Source organism: Oculina patagonica, chromosome 7 (assembly GCF_052425735.1).
Source record: "Oculina patagonica isolate OP01 chromosome 7, crgOcupat, whole genome shotgun sequence".
Classification (NCBI taxonomy): domain Eukaryota; kingdom Metazoa; phylum Cnidaria; class Anthozoa; order Scleractinia; family Oculinidae; genus Oculina; species Oculina patagonica.
Genome location: NC_135764.1, coordinates 9322013 through 9334952, shown reverse-complemented (window position 1 = coordinate 9334952; position 12940 = coordinate 9322013). Strand labels below are relative to the sequence as shown.

Sequence of the window (12940 nt, the reverse complement as noted above, 5' to 3'; positions counted from 1 at the left end):
ATCTATTTCATCATTATCCGAAGTTAAGTTTCATCAGATGCAGAAATAGCACATGTCGTCAATAATCTTTTTTAATTGAATGGTGTGATCGTTTCCGATGACGTCTGATGATGGTCCACCTTATTCATGGTGACTAACTCTCCTGCACGCAGTTGATGTAGTGAGACAATCGCGAGACACCTCATGACATATTTATACCACGTAACACTCAGTTCATGTAGAATACTACTAACTAAACAGCACTGCGGTTAGCCGAACTATCACTCCGGTTAGCCTAACTAGCACTCCGGTTAGCCTACTTTAGCTTGGGTTGCTTGCGGTTAGCTTTTATAATAGGGTAAGGATTTCTATCTAAAAAATCAGGATTCTGGCAACTGGTCGTTGGTGGCTTAGTGGATATCGCTCCCGCTCGGCATGCCGGCGACCCGTGTTCGAAACCTCTTGGTTTCAACTTTTTTTTAACTTAAAAAAAAAAAAATAATAAGTCAAGTGTGATTTACACCTCATGTATGAGAAAATAAGAAGTCTCACGACATCAACTGCATGCTTAATCATCACCTGCCTTTCCCCTCCAAATACATAACATCTCTCTGTCTCCCAATCTTGACATTTGCGTTAGAGATAGAAATAGTCATATTGGAGGGCGAGGAAAAATTATACCTTACCTCATTTTTCCTTTTTTTATGTGCAATCAAACTTGTATAATTGTTTCATTCAATTTGCCAATGGATTTTTGTTATTATGGATATTAAGGTCCGCACCTAAGAACAACTAAGTTACATTGTTCATTTGCCTATGCAATAAATATTTTAGTAGTTGATACATATTGCATGGAAAAACTGGTTCCTTGGAAACGTTACATCTGTTTGTACAATGACAAGGTTACAAGAGTATAACAATTGTTCAGTTAAATTTAGAAAGCAAGCCGTACAGTTTTTTTTTGACCCAAGCACCTAAAATATGTCAATATCATATTTTGAACGACCCAACACCTAACTTCTAATATCAAAAGTACTTCTTACTCAATTGCAAAGATCAAATGGAAACTTCTATCTTGCTTGCATTTTTATTGTTTTAAACAAGTCAAATGTATCCTTAAACAGACTTAATTAAGCTTATTTTTATTGGCTTTGACACGGTAATCGAGGTGGTTATGTTACATACAAACTCCTTTAAAGGATAGGTCACGGTTTTTTGGGTGATTATGTGATATACAAACTGCGCCACACTATTTGATCTGATTGTGTTTCATACTAACCGGAGCTCGCTTTTTTAGGGGCGATACTCTGTTATATAAAAACCGGTCTAAAGTTGTCAGGCCGCGCAGTTTAAAAGGGTTTAACAAATTAAGTAATTGTAGTCAAACAATTAATGCAGTGATTATTTATAATGTTCTAAAGGGGGTGGGTAACGCCATTCTAGGCCATTCTAGTGCATACAAACTGGTCTTAGAAAGGCTAGGTTCCATTGCTAACATGCCGAGTGCAAACAGCAATAAAATGCTACTTATTATTCACCAAATTGTCACGATTCCCAAATATGGTCAGGAAGCCCTTGTTATCTCAGTCTTCGTACGCACATGACAGATATCCTGCGTTATTATTCAACAAATGCACGCGCTGCCCAAATATGGTAAAAATGTGATTGTTATCTGTCATGACAGATATCCTGCGGTATACGCAGGTTGTTAAGATTCGTCCAAAATCTCGGAAATGCTGCACAACCCCATTTTTTTCTAGCTGCAAAATGTATTTTGTTAACAATTTGCTGAATAATAAAACAATTATCCTGCTCAATCTTGCGGAATATTGTCTGATTTTAGCCAACTCGGCCTACGGCCTCGTCGGCTAAGTATCAGGTGATATTCTGCGCGATTTGGCAGGATAATTGTTAAATATACGTAGGTTGCTAAAGGGCTGCAAAACCACAACGTTTTCAGCAGTAACATAGCTTTCGTTGACAATTTGTTGAATAAGAAAACAATTATCCTGCTCAATCTTGCGAAAAAAAACGTCTGATTTTGGCCAACTCGGACTACGGCTAAGTATCAGGCGATATACCGCGCGATTTCGCAGGATAATTGTTCAATGCATGTTAAGGATGTATTATCTCCGTTTTAAGAAGTTGTCTCGTAAAACACTTCAATATCCGTCGGTGTGAAATTATTGCCTCCAGCAAAAAATGGACAGAGACCAGCTGAATATCCCGGGGGTAGAGCATAGGTCGAGCCACAGTGGGTGAGAGAATTTTGGTTGTTGGCTGCAAAGTTTGGTATGTAGATGTCGTGTTGACCAACTGGGTTACCTCCAAAGGTGGGTCCGTAATTGTGGCAGCTATACATAGCATAGTCTGGGTACTGGTACTGCGTCAGTTTGACAGGATCGTATCCGTTGATGTTGTACAACGAGAAATGAATGCCTTGGCTGCCGAAGAGTAGCTGCAGGAGTCTGACAAAAGAGCGAGATGCAAAGTGAGACAAAGAAGCTTAAAATAGAACTGCAAACATAAGAAGAAACATTGAACACTGGGTACTGAAACACTTTAAGTACTGTCACATTTGAAAAGGTTGCCGAGTTTTTGGAAGAGTTTACCACTGTACACACTCTTTACAGAGAACTAACTCAGGCTCTAACGCAGATGAATAATTCTGATAACTCAAATTAAAGAATTGATTAACATTTTAATGTTTTCTCGTTGAAGGATCTTACTAGAATAAGATTTGTTGGATCTGTAGTCTAATATCTACCCCGATTTACTTCAATTGTAATCCAAACCATAAAATAATAAAAAAAGTTATAGAAACAGTACAAGTGATCCTGAAAATAATGGCAATCGATCAAACCTTAAATTTGTAAGAAATGTGTGCATAAAATAGTACAATGAACAATAAAAGACCTACAATTGAAAATATTGGTTTCCTGCTCCGGATACATAGTTAAAAGGAATTAAAATGTTTTTCAAACTCGGAGCGCAAATAAAATTTTTTAAAGCGTGAAATATTTCGTCTGATATCATCCAGACTTCATCAGTCACTGAGGTGGTGTTTTTTTAAGATGAATGTTAAGAAGACATTTCACTGCCTCGGGGGAGTTAAAATTCTATCATAAATTGAAGCTAATTCAAAACCATTGTCTCTATTTAACAAAGGTTTTCTGAGTTTTATCTCAATGGCCTCTTTTACCCGGCGTTTAAAGGTGTTGATTTCGGTGGCTAACACTTTTGTCTTGCTTGTGTCTACCGAGTGGCCCTCCAGTCGACAATGTTCATGAATGGCTGACGAGTTCCTCGACTGATGTTCTTTCATTCTGGTTTCCAGTAAACGGGACGTTTCGCCAACGTACTCCTTGTTGCACTGTTCACATTGAACCTGGTACACAGTTCCGCATTTCTTTAGATTGGACGTTTTGTCCTTGACATGTACCAATTGCGACCTCAGGGAATTTACGGGTTTATGAATAAGTGTGACCTCGTGTGACTTAAACGCTCTTTGAAGGCGTTCAGAAATTCCTTTGATGTATGGCGCTGAAGCGTAGATTTTCTTCTCGTTTTCGGGCTCTTTCGTTCCAGACTTGGAATGCGGTATTGTTAGCATCCAATCTGGGTAGTTGTTTACTTTCAAAGCTTGTTTCACGTGTTGGGCTTCTCTTGTTTTGTCCTCGTCCACGGTAACCAAGGTCTGGGCTCGCAGCATCAGGGTGTTAACTACAGCTCTTTTGTGTTGAAGATGATGATTTGAGTGGAAGTTCAGGTACTGATCCGTGTGCGTAGGTTTACGGTACACGGAGATCTTGGTAGCACCATCTTGGTTTACGTGTACACAGGTGTCAAGGAACGGGATTTTACCCTCCTTTTCTTGTTCCGAAGTGAACTGGATGTGCTGATCAATCGAGTTCAAGTGATCAGAGAAAGAATCGACAGCTTGTTCGTGAATCTTGGCCATCGTGTCGTCAACATATCGGTACCACATAGTTGGCGGGGTCGGGGCGGTGTCCAGTGCTCTACTCTCAAACTGTTCCATGTAGAGATTAGCCACTATGGGAGAAATTGGGGACCCCATCGCAGCTCCTTGTTTCTGTTTGTAGAATTCATGCTGGTATGTGAAGTAGGTACTCGAAAGGCACATCTCAAGTAATGTGGATAATTGTGTGATATCCAGAGGGCATCTATCCGGCAGGCTACTGTCACCTTCCAGTTTCGTTTTGGTAACTGAGATGGCTTCATTAATCGGGATGCTAGTAAACAGTGCAGAAACATCGTATGAAACGAGTTTCTGTCCAGGAGGTACCTCAAGCTCTGCAATCTTGTTGACAAAGTCTTCACTGTTGACGATGTGATGACCGTTGAGGCCAACAAGAGGTTTCATAATCTTAGCAAGGAACTTGGCAGTGTCGTACATCACGCTACCAATGCTGGAGACTATTGGTCGTAACGGGGCGTCCTTCTTGTGAATCTTGGGCAGGCCGTAGAACTTTGGAACATTTTCCGCTGTGGGGTAGAGCTGGTTATACAGATAGCCAGGGATTTTTCCTTCCTTGCGCCAATTTCTCAAGGTTTGAATGAGCTTGTTTTTGATGGAACCAGTTGGGTTGGATGTCAGTTTCTCATATGTGTTGGTGTCGTCTAGTAAAGCCTTCACCTTGGTGTGGTAATCTTGTTTGTTAAGAATGACCGTAGTGCGCCCTTTGTCGCACTTTGAGGAGGCAAAGAGCCGCCAAAGGCATAAGTTCGATCGCCTTCAAAGTAAACAAAAAACTGAACTGCCGACGTTGAACACCGAAGACACTAAAATTGATCAGAGAAAGTGGGTAATAAATCTTTCAGACCGCTCTCTCACCGACAGTGAACAATGGGTTCTTATGAAAGGTTTGAACTTTAGCGTCACCCCGTCAAAGATTCCAGTTGAAGATATCGTAGCAGCCACAGAACTGGCTTGCACCCAACTGAAGGATAAGAGCCAAGCCGAGAGCCTGAGAAATGAAGTAGTTAAAATTATAAGCAAGAGTAAACCTCCAAGATCGAACATCAGCAAAGCCGAAAGGGAAGCTATCAAATATTTGGCGAAGGACGATTCAATTGTCATCCTGCCAGCAGACAAAGGGCGCACTACGGTCATTCCTAACAAACAAGATTACCACACCAAGGTGAAGGCTTTACTAGACGACACCAACACATATGAGAAACTGACATCCAACCCAACTGGTTCCATCAAACACAAGCTCATTCAAACCTTGAGAAATTGGCGCAAGGAAGGAAAAATCCCTGGCTATCTGTATAACCAGCTCTACCCCACAGCGGAAAATGTTCCAAAGTTCTACGGCCTGCCCAAGATTCACAAGAAGGACGCCCCGTTACGACCAATAGTCTCCAGCATTGGTAGCGTGATGTACGACACTGCCAAGTTCCTTGCTAAGATTATGAAACCTCTTGTTGGCCTCAACGGTCATCACATCGTCAACAGTGAAGACTTTGTCAACAAGATTGCAGAGCTTGAGGTACCTCCTGGACAGAAACTCGTTTCATACGATGTTTCTGCACTGTTTACTAGCATCCCGATTAATGAAGCCATCTCAGTTACCAAAACGAAACTGGAAGGTGACAGTAGCCTGCCGGATAGATGCCCTCTGGATATCACACAATTATCCACATTACTTGAGATGTGCCTTTCGAGTACCTACTTCACATACCAGCATGAATTCTACAAACAGAAACAAGGAGCTGCGATGGGGTCCCCAATTTCTCCCATAGTGGCTAATCTCTACATGGAACAGTTTGAGAGTAGAGCACTGGACACCGCCCCGACCCCGCCAACTATGTGGTACCGATATGTTGACGACACGATGGCCAAGATTCACAAACTTGCTGTCGATTCTTTCTCTGATCACTTGAACTCGATTGATCAGCACATCCAGTTCACTTCGGAACAAGAAAAGGAGGGTAAAATCCCGTTCCTTGACACCTGTGTACACGTAAACCAAGATGGTGCTACCAAGATCTCCGTGTACCGTAAACCTACGCACACGGATCAGTACCTGAACTTCCACTCAAATCATCATCTTCAACACAAAAGAGCTGTAGTTAACACCCTGATGCTGCGAGCCCAGACCTTGGTTACCGTGGACGAGGACAAAACAAGAGAAGCCCAACACGTGAAACAAGCTTTGAAAGTAAACAACTACCCAGATTGGATGCTAACAATACCGCATTCCAAGTCTGGAACGAAAGAGCCCGAAAACGAGAAGAAAATCTACGCTTCAGCGCCATACATCAAAGGAATTTCTGAACGCCTTCAAAGAGCGTTTAAGTCACACGAGGTCACACTTATTCATAAACCCGTAAATTCCCTGAGGTCGCAATTGGTACATGTCAAGGACAAAACGTCCAATCTAAAGAAATGCGGAACTGTGTACCAGGTTCAATGTGAACAGTGCAACAAGGAGTACGTTGGCGAAACGTCCCGTTTACTGGAAACCAGAATGAAAGAACATCAGTCGAGGAACTCGTCAGCCATTCATGAACATTGTCGACTGGAGGGCCACTCGGTAGACACAAGCAAGACAAAAGTGTTAGCCACCGAAATCAACACCTTTAAACGCCGGGTAAAAGAGGCCATTGAGATAAAACTCAGAAAACCTTTGTTAAATAGAGACAATGGTTTTGAATTAGCTCCAATTTATGACAGAATTTTAACTCCCCCGAGGCAGTGAAATGTCTTCTTAACATTCATCTTAAAAAAACACCACCTCAGTGACTGATGAAGTCTGGATGATATCAGACGAAATATTTCACGCTTTAAAAAATTTTATTTGCGCTCCGAGTTTGAAAAACATTTTAATTCCTTTTAACAATAAAAAGACCTCTTATTAATCGGGCGGGGCCTGGGCCCGATTCATAATCTGTGTCAGATTTTGTCGTTTTTTTTTTTTTTTTGTCGGTAAATCGTTCCAGAACCTCGCGGCCCAGCCGATCCCTTGGTCACGGTCACGCAAGTTTTCATTACTTGCGAAATATTACGTTCAAATCGTACAAGTTTTAATGTTTACTCCCTGGAAGCTGTGTTACAAAATTATTCCCGTCTAATTTTACGAGTACTCTATGCTCTGTTAAACGCAAAATATATATAATATTTTTGTGTCCGGCATTTAAGTCTTGACTTGGAGCGAGTACTGGAGATTCGCATTGCAAAATATTGCTTTCTTTGCCATGTCCAAACTATTATTGTGAACGCAATACCAATTAATAAATTCCACGGCTCAGACACGCACAATTTTTACGGCTTCAAAACTTTCGAAATTCAAATACTTTTCGAAACATTTCTTGGTCTTATCTTGAAAAAAAAAAAAATCAATCTGAAACATCTTTTTGGAGATTCTTACGTTTGTCTCAGAGCGAGTACAAAATATTTAAATTGCGAAAGCTATTTCCGTAGTAAACACGTACTACGTCATTCACGTAATTTTGTCTTCGCCGGAAACTGCAAGCTTCACTGCTTTCTGCAGTGCACTTTTTTCAGCCAGACTCCATTTTAAAGAAATTTTATTGAGGAAGAACTACTTTATTGAAGCGTTTGGCTCAGAGCGAAAACAAAACGTCGTATTACGTACCCGGAATGTACTGAATACCGCAAAATAACGCAGTTTGACATGTACAAGTCGTGCAAGCTAAATAAAGAACAATTACGTCATGACAGATTCAAAACCCCAGTGTGCTGTGATGCAATAGCATTGTTGATGTCTTCGTTCGCTGTGCTAGTGGGGAGTTTATGAGGAGTTGCTTTGAGCTTTTAATCTACAGCAGGGTTTATTTTATTGAACATTCGGAACAAAACAAATATTTGCATGCGAAGGCAGGCATTTTTCCGGCTAGGCATGTGGTTTTAAAAAGCAAAAGATGACGTGTGAAGGAAATTCATGTCACGTTCACTCCGTGACTAACGCAAACACGACTTGTGTGTTTCTCAAGTGACTGCTTTTCTAAAGATTTTACTGTGCGGCGCCGTGCCTTTAAGCCAAAGCACTGAAAGAGGTCAGGTGGTCAAACATTACCCGCACGATTATAAACTGCTTGCAGTTCTTGTTTCCTTTGGGACAGGATGGCCTGGATGTGGATCTTACTCGTGAAGGTTGTTTAAACTACAGTTTTTCTTTGTTTTTTGTAATGTTTTTTTTCTTCTTTGTGCGAAAAATATTTACGAAAAACCGAATATATGATATGTATGAATATGTATGAATATATGAATTAGGAGGAGGTCTGCAAAGTGGCTGTTAATCGGAATAAGGAAATCAGCGAGATGCAGTATTTATTGCTGGTTTCACAGTCATGCTAGTAACGCTACTGTCACGCGCTGCTAAAAAATAAATCCAAAAATCCAGAGCTATTGAGTCAAAAAAATCAAGAATCTCAGGTTGTAGAAAATTACTAGATAGTCTACGTGTTCAAGTCTCAGGTCTGTACGGTATTCCGTACTCGAGTTATCCGTCAAAATATTCCACACAAATTTAGAGAGCACAGTATGGAAACGCCATGTTGGAGCCCGTGTGAAAGGGCTCCAACCGTTACAAAGTGTCTGATACTAACTGATACCGTTACAAATTGTAGCTATTGTCTACAGCAAAAACCCAGACTAAGACAAGTAATTGCTAAAACATTGAATTTGAGTGTTTAATTCAGGTTTTAAACTGTTAATATAAAAAGCTTCTTTTAATTTAAGACCGTAGGATGTTTTAGCAGAATCTAATATTAAAAACATGAGAGTTTTTATCAGTTAAAGTGTGCTCTTTAACCCTTGTCGAAAGATGGCGAGAAGTCTCACCAATATGATTACGATTATTAACATGAGGCTTATGAGGCCCTTAATTGACGAAATACTGTGACAACATTTGAAGTTCAATGGTTAATTTTTGTAATACTTACTATGCCAAGACACGTCGGTGTATCCACCGAATATGTGGTCCTCGGCTTTGATAATAGTGACTGTAGGACCCTTTCCATCACACTTGGAGTGAAACGTTGTAGTGTCCCAACCATTCGTCTTTCCATGGTAACACTTCACGAACTTACTTGAGGAAGAACTCGTGAGGACTGGGTCTAAATAAAGTATCAACGTCTCCAAATATTTATCAAGTTCGAGCTGACTGCCAAGAATAATGGACGTGCCAAGGCCACCTTGTCAAAAGAAACAAAAGGTGCAGGGAAATCATGTTTAATAACATATACCCGTAGTGGTTTTCTCGGTCTAAAAAATGTCATGAAGTGCCTCGAGTGAAATGACAAATACCTAATCCCTAAATCAACTCAAAAGAAAATACTAGTAATTTTCTACTTTAAGGGTCTTAATCTTCCGTCTTATGCTCTAGCTCAAAGGGATTTTAAAAGTTCAACAATGTGATACTTCGCAGAACGTCGTCAGCAAAAGGTGCACAAATCCGTTTTAGGGTTTTCCGTTTTAAAGGTATGCAGTAACTGAAGAACAGCAGTGGGAATTACTTGTATTGAAAAGAAAATACTGGAAATTCTACAATCTGAGACTCACGGTGACTTTTGCAAGTGTAAGATCCCACAGTATTGCTGCAGTAGCTACTGTCGTCACGTGCATGCAAGTCCTCGACACATTCATCTACATCTGCAATCGAAACATAACGTCAGAACTCAACGTCAATGTACTTATCACACATGCGCGCGCTGCCCATTTATGGTCAAAATGCTAACGTTATCTGTCATCCGTACATAACAGATATCCTGCGATATACGTAGGTTGCAAAGATTCGTCCAAAATCTTGTAAAGCGCTGCATATTTACCCTCTTTTTTATTTGCAAGGTGTGTTTCGTTGACAATTTGTTGAATAATAAAACAATTATCCTGCTCAATCTTGCGGAATATCGTCTGATTTTAGCCAACTCGGCCAACGGCCTCGTCGGATAAGTATCAGGCGATATTCCGCGCGATTTCGCAGGATAATTGTTAATTATAACCATTGATAAATTGACAAAATAATTATTCGCCCTATAATTCAACAAATTGTCACGAAACCCATCTATGGCCACAAAGCCATCAAATATCTGTCATCCGTACATAACAGAATTTCTTCGATATACACGTTGCTTATCAAGATTCGTCCGGTCTTGTAATGCGCTGTATAATTACAGTCGTGGTTTTAGCTGTTAACTATTTTTCGTTGACAATTCGTTCAATAATAAAACAATTATTCTGCTCAGTCTTGCGCAATAGCGTCTGATTTTAGAAAGTATAAGGCGATATTCCACGCAATGTCGCAGGGAATGTGTTAAATATATGTTCAATGTGCAAATAGAAGAACTTAATAATCTGATTTGCATAATAATATGATAATAACCGATTTGCGTCCATGAGGTGTTAGAAACGCGTGCGAGTCCTGGTATCAGCAGAACATAGTCTGCACTAAATCATTAGAGCGGGTTTTTAATATAGTGCCCCAAAACCAAAACCAAAGTATCACTCTGGCTAATCACGGAGTAAGCAAACAATCCAGTAGACTATTCAAAACTCCAAGCATTATAATGCATGTAGCCAATACAACGCGCGGAAAAAGTGTGCGAGTAAAGCCCCGTTTATACGGGTCCGGACAAATTTTTCAAATTTTTTGCAAATTTTTGTCTTAAATTTAAGACAAAAGAAGCAAAAACGCAGATTGCAGATATGAGAAGACGAGCGACAGCAGCATGCATCGCTATTTTGGCCGGATTAGCTGGGCTTTTGCAGTACACGTTGCTGCAAATGGCTATTGTTTCCGATCTTCTTCATCGATCGAGGCATCTTACACGTTTAAATTTCTTGGTGAGCATGTACAGCTTACGAAACAACCAACTGAGGAAAAAGTCACGGGCCAGAAAGCCAAAGCCAAAGTTTTTGTCTCCCGCCATGTTTTATTTGTCGCTTACTGCATCATCTGCAACATGATTGGCTTAAAATATAACCAATCACAACAGAGACGTAAAAAAGCCATTCAAATACCGCGACTGGTCTAAAAGTTGCACGGATCCATGTAAACAGGCGGTCCAGGAACAAAATTCATCCGTGCAAAAATTTGTCCGGACCCGTGTAAACGGGGCCTAAGTCACAATTGGTATTAGTCTTCTGACTCCTGATTGGTTGATAAAGTCGCGCGATTTTCTCAAACAAATCGTAGAGCGAGTAGAAATGCAAAAGCAAAGCAAATGCGAATTGCTTCCGTCACTCAAGTGAAAATTACTTTAACAAGTTAGTTACCTTCTGTCTCCATGTCGCAGTAAGCGAGAACAGACTTGCCATGTTTTAACGAATGAAACCAGTATTTTCCACTGACCGCTTGTATTCCTTCACTTGCCTTGATCTCTTTACATGATTCAGCAGGCAGCTCAGGAATCGAACCGAGTGGAGCTGTGAATGTACAAACAATTGTGTCTGTCACAAACAAATGATAACTTCTTTACGAGAGCTATGGTAAACTCTTTATTCAGCTCAAATTAATTCCAATTTCAAATTGTATGTTTGCCCCTGACAAATGTCGTGCTAGATTTCTAAATAAGATGGTGAGGATGTGTGTAGGTGTAATTCGGCAGAAATTGTATAATACGCGTCTTTGCAATTGTTATTTTTTTCTTCCGAGTCTTGTTTATATATCTGTGTTATGGTTTAATTTTACCCCGGCTTGGCGCACTTTGTTATTTTTTCCTTTGTCCTGGTGCATGGTGATATTAATATAAAACTAGGAAAATACCAAATTGTTCCAGGATAATATTGAAGCACAACATTTACATTACACACTGCTTCTTTTATCAGTTCTGTGGATAACTGACAATTAAGCACTGAAACAATTACTAGTTTTAAGCAACTTTTTTTTATTTTATTTATCAAACATTCACATAACAGGCTCCACTTATTTGACTGTGTTTTGTGTTGTATTGAAACTTTTACCTCTCTTTCTAACTCGTTTGACATAGTATCTGTCAGAGTTAGGAACGAAATCTTCTGGTCTGGCTTCCTTGGTGCGGTCATTCAACTCACACATGTTTTTGGAGATGACGTAGTTAAAACCTTGACATCTGACGTCATTGTGACAGGCCTGAAGACACTCAAATGACATTGATGTCTTGATCGATTTGAAGATGTGTCCTTTCAACATCATCTTTAATATGGAGTATTCACTTTTACATTGTTGAGTATCTGCTTTACACAGCGTCTGACCCAGGAAAAGGTTGAGCATCACACGAAAAACTATTATCCAAACCATTTTGGTAAGTCGTTCACTGAAATGAGACAAAAAGACAGAAACTTACAAAAAGTCAAATGAGCTATGAGTGTGACGGTCCTATTTGTCTCCCCCGGGGGGGGGGGGGGGGAGGGTACTTGGGACAATCTTTGTTGGGTATGTGCCGCTGGCCTCTCAGAACGCCTACCCCATATTCTATAAAACAAAAAAACTAAAAAAATGTTGTGAACAGTGTCATTTTGTGTAATGAACACAAACGTTTCGTGCATAGCCCTTCATCAGTGTGAAAACCGTTTTCCAATGGCCAATTATAGAACCCATCTTAGTCACTTTTGGGTAAATGTAATTTCCACGACCCAACTTAGTCACTTTCTGTCTTTGCGTCTACCGTATAAATCCTTTAAACTAAGTCATTCTAAAATGAATTGACACTTTTAATACACTGAATGAAGAACACTTTACTTTACAACTACACTATAAACATTCTGGTACATTTGCTTACCATAAACATTTTCAAACATACCGTCAATGTTTAAGTTGTGATTTCAAGACCGGAAATTTAATGGGAGCCGTTTGTCAAATAATAAGCAACAGCAATAAATACGGTAACATTTTTTTCAGCGAATCTTTCCGTTTATAAATCACAACTTGCCAGAATTTTCTTACTCTCAAAATCCCTAAAAATTGTAAAATTGTGACCCCATTCTAGTCACCCT

General features: G+C 40.0%; 1 pseudogene across 1 annotated transcript; it reads right to left on the bottom strand.

Moving 5' to 3' along the window:
- Window positions 1–1004: 1004 nt before the first annotated feature.
- Window positions 1005–12140, bottom strand: LOC144659864 (uncharacterized; annotated as a pseudogene). Its single transcript, XR_013571978.1, has 5 exons — window positions 11930–12140; window positions 11243–11392; window positions 9530–9619; window positions 8911–9162; window positions 1005–2447 (listed from the first exon to the last, which is right to left on the bottom strand). The product of XR_013571978.1 is annotated as an uncharacterized LOC144659864 (transcript).
- Window positions 12141–12940: the final 800 nt, after the last annotated feature.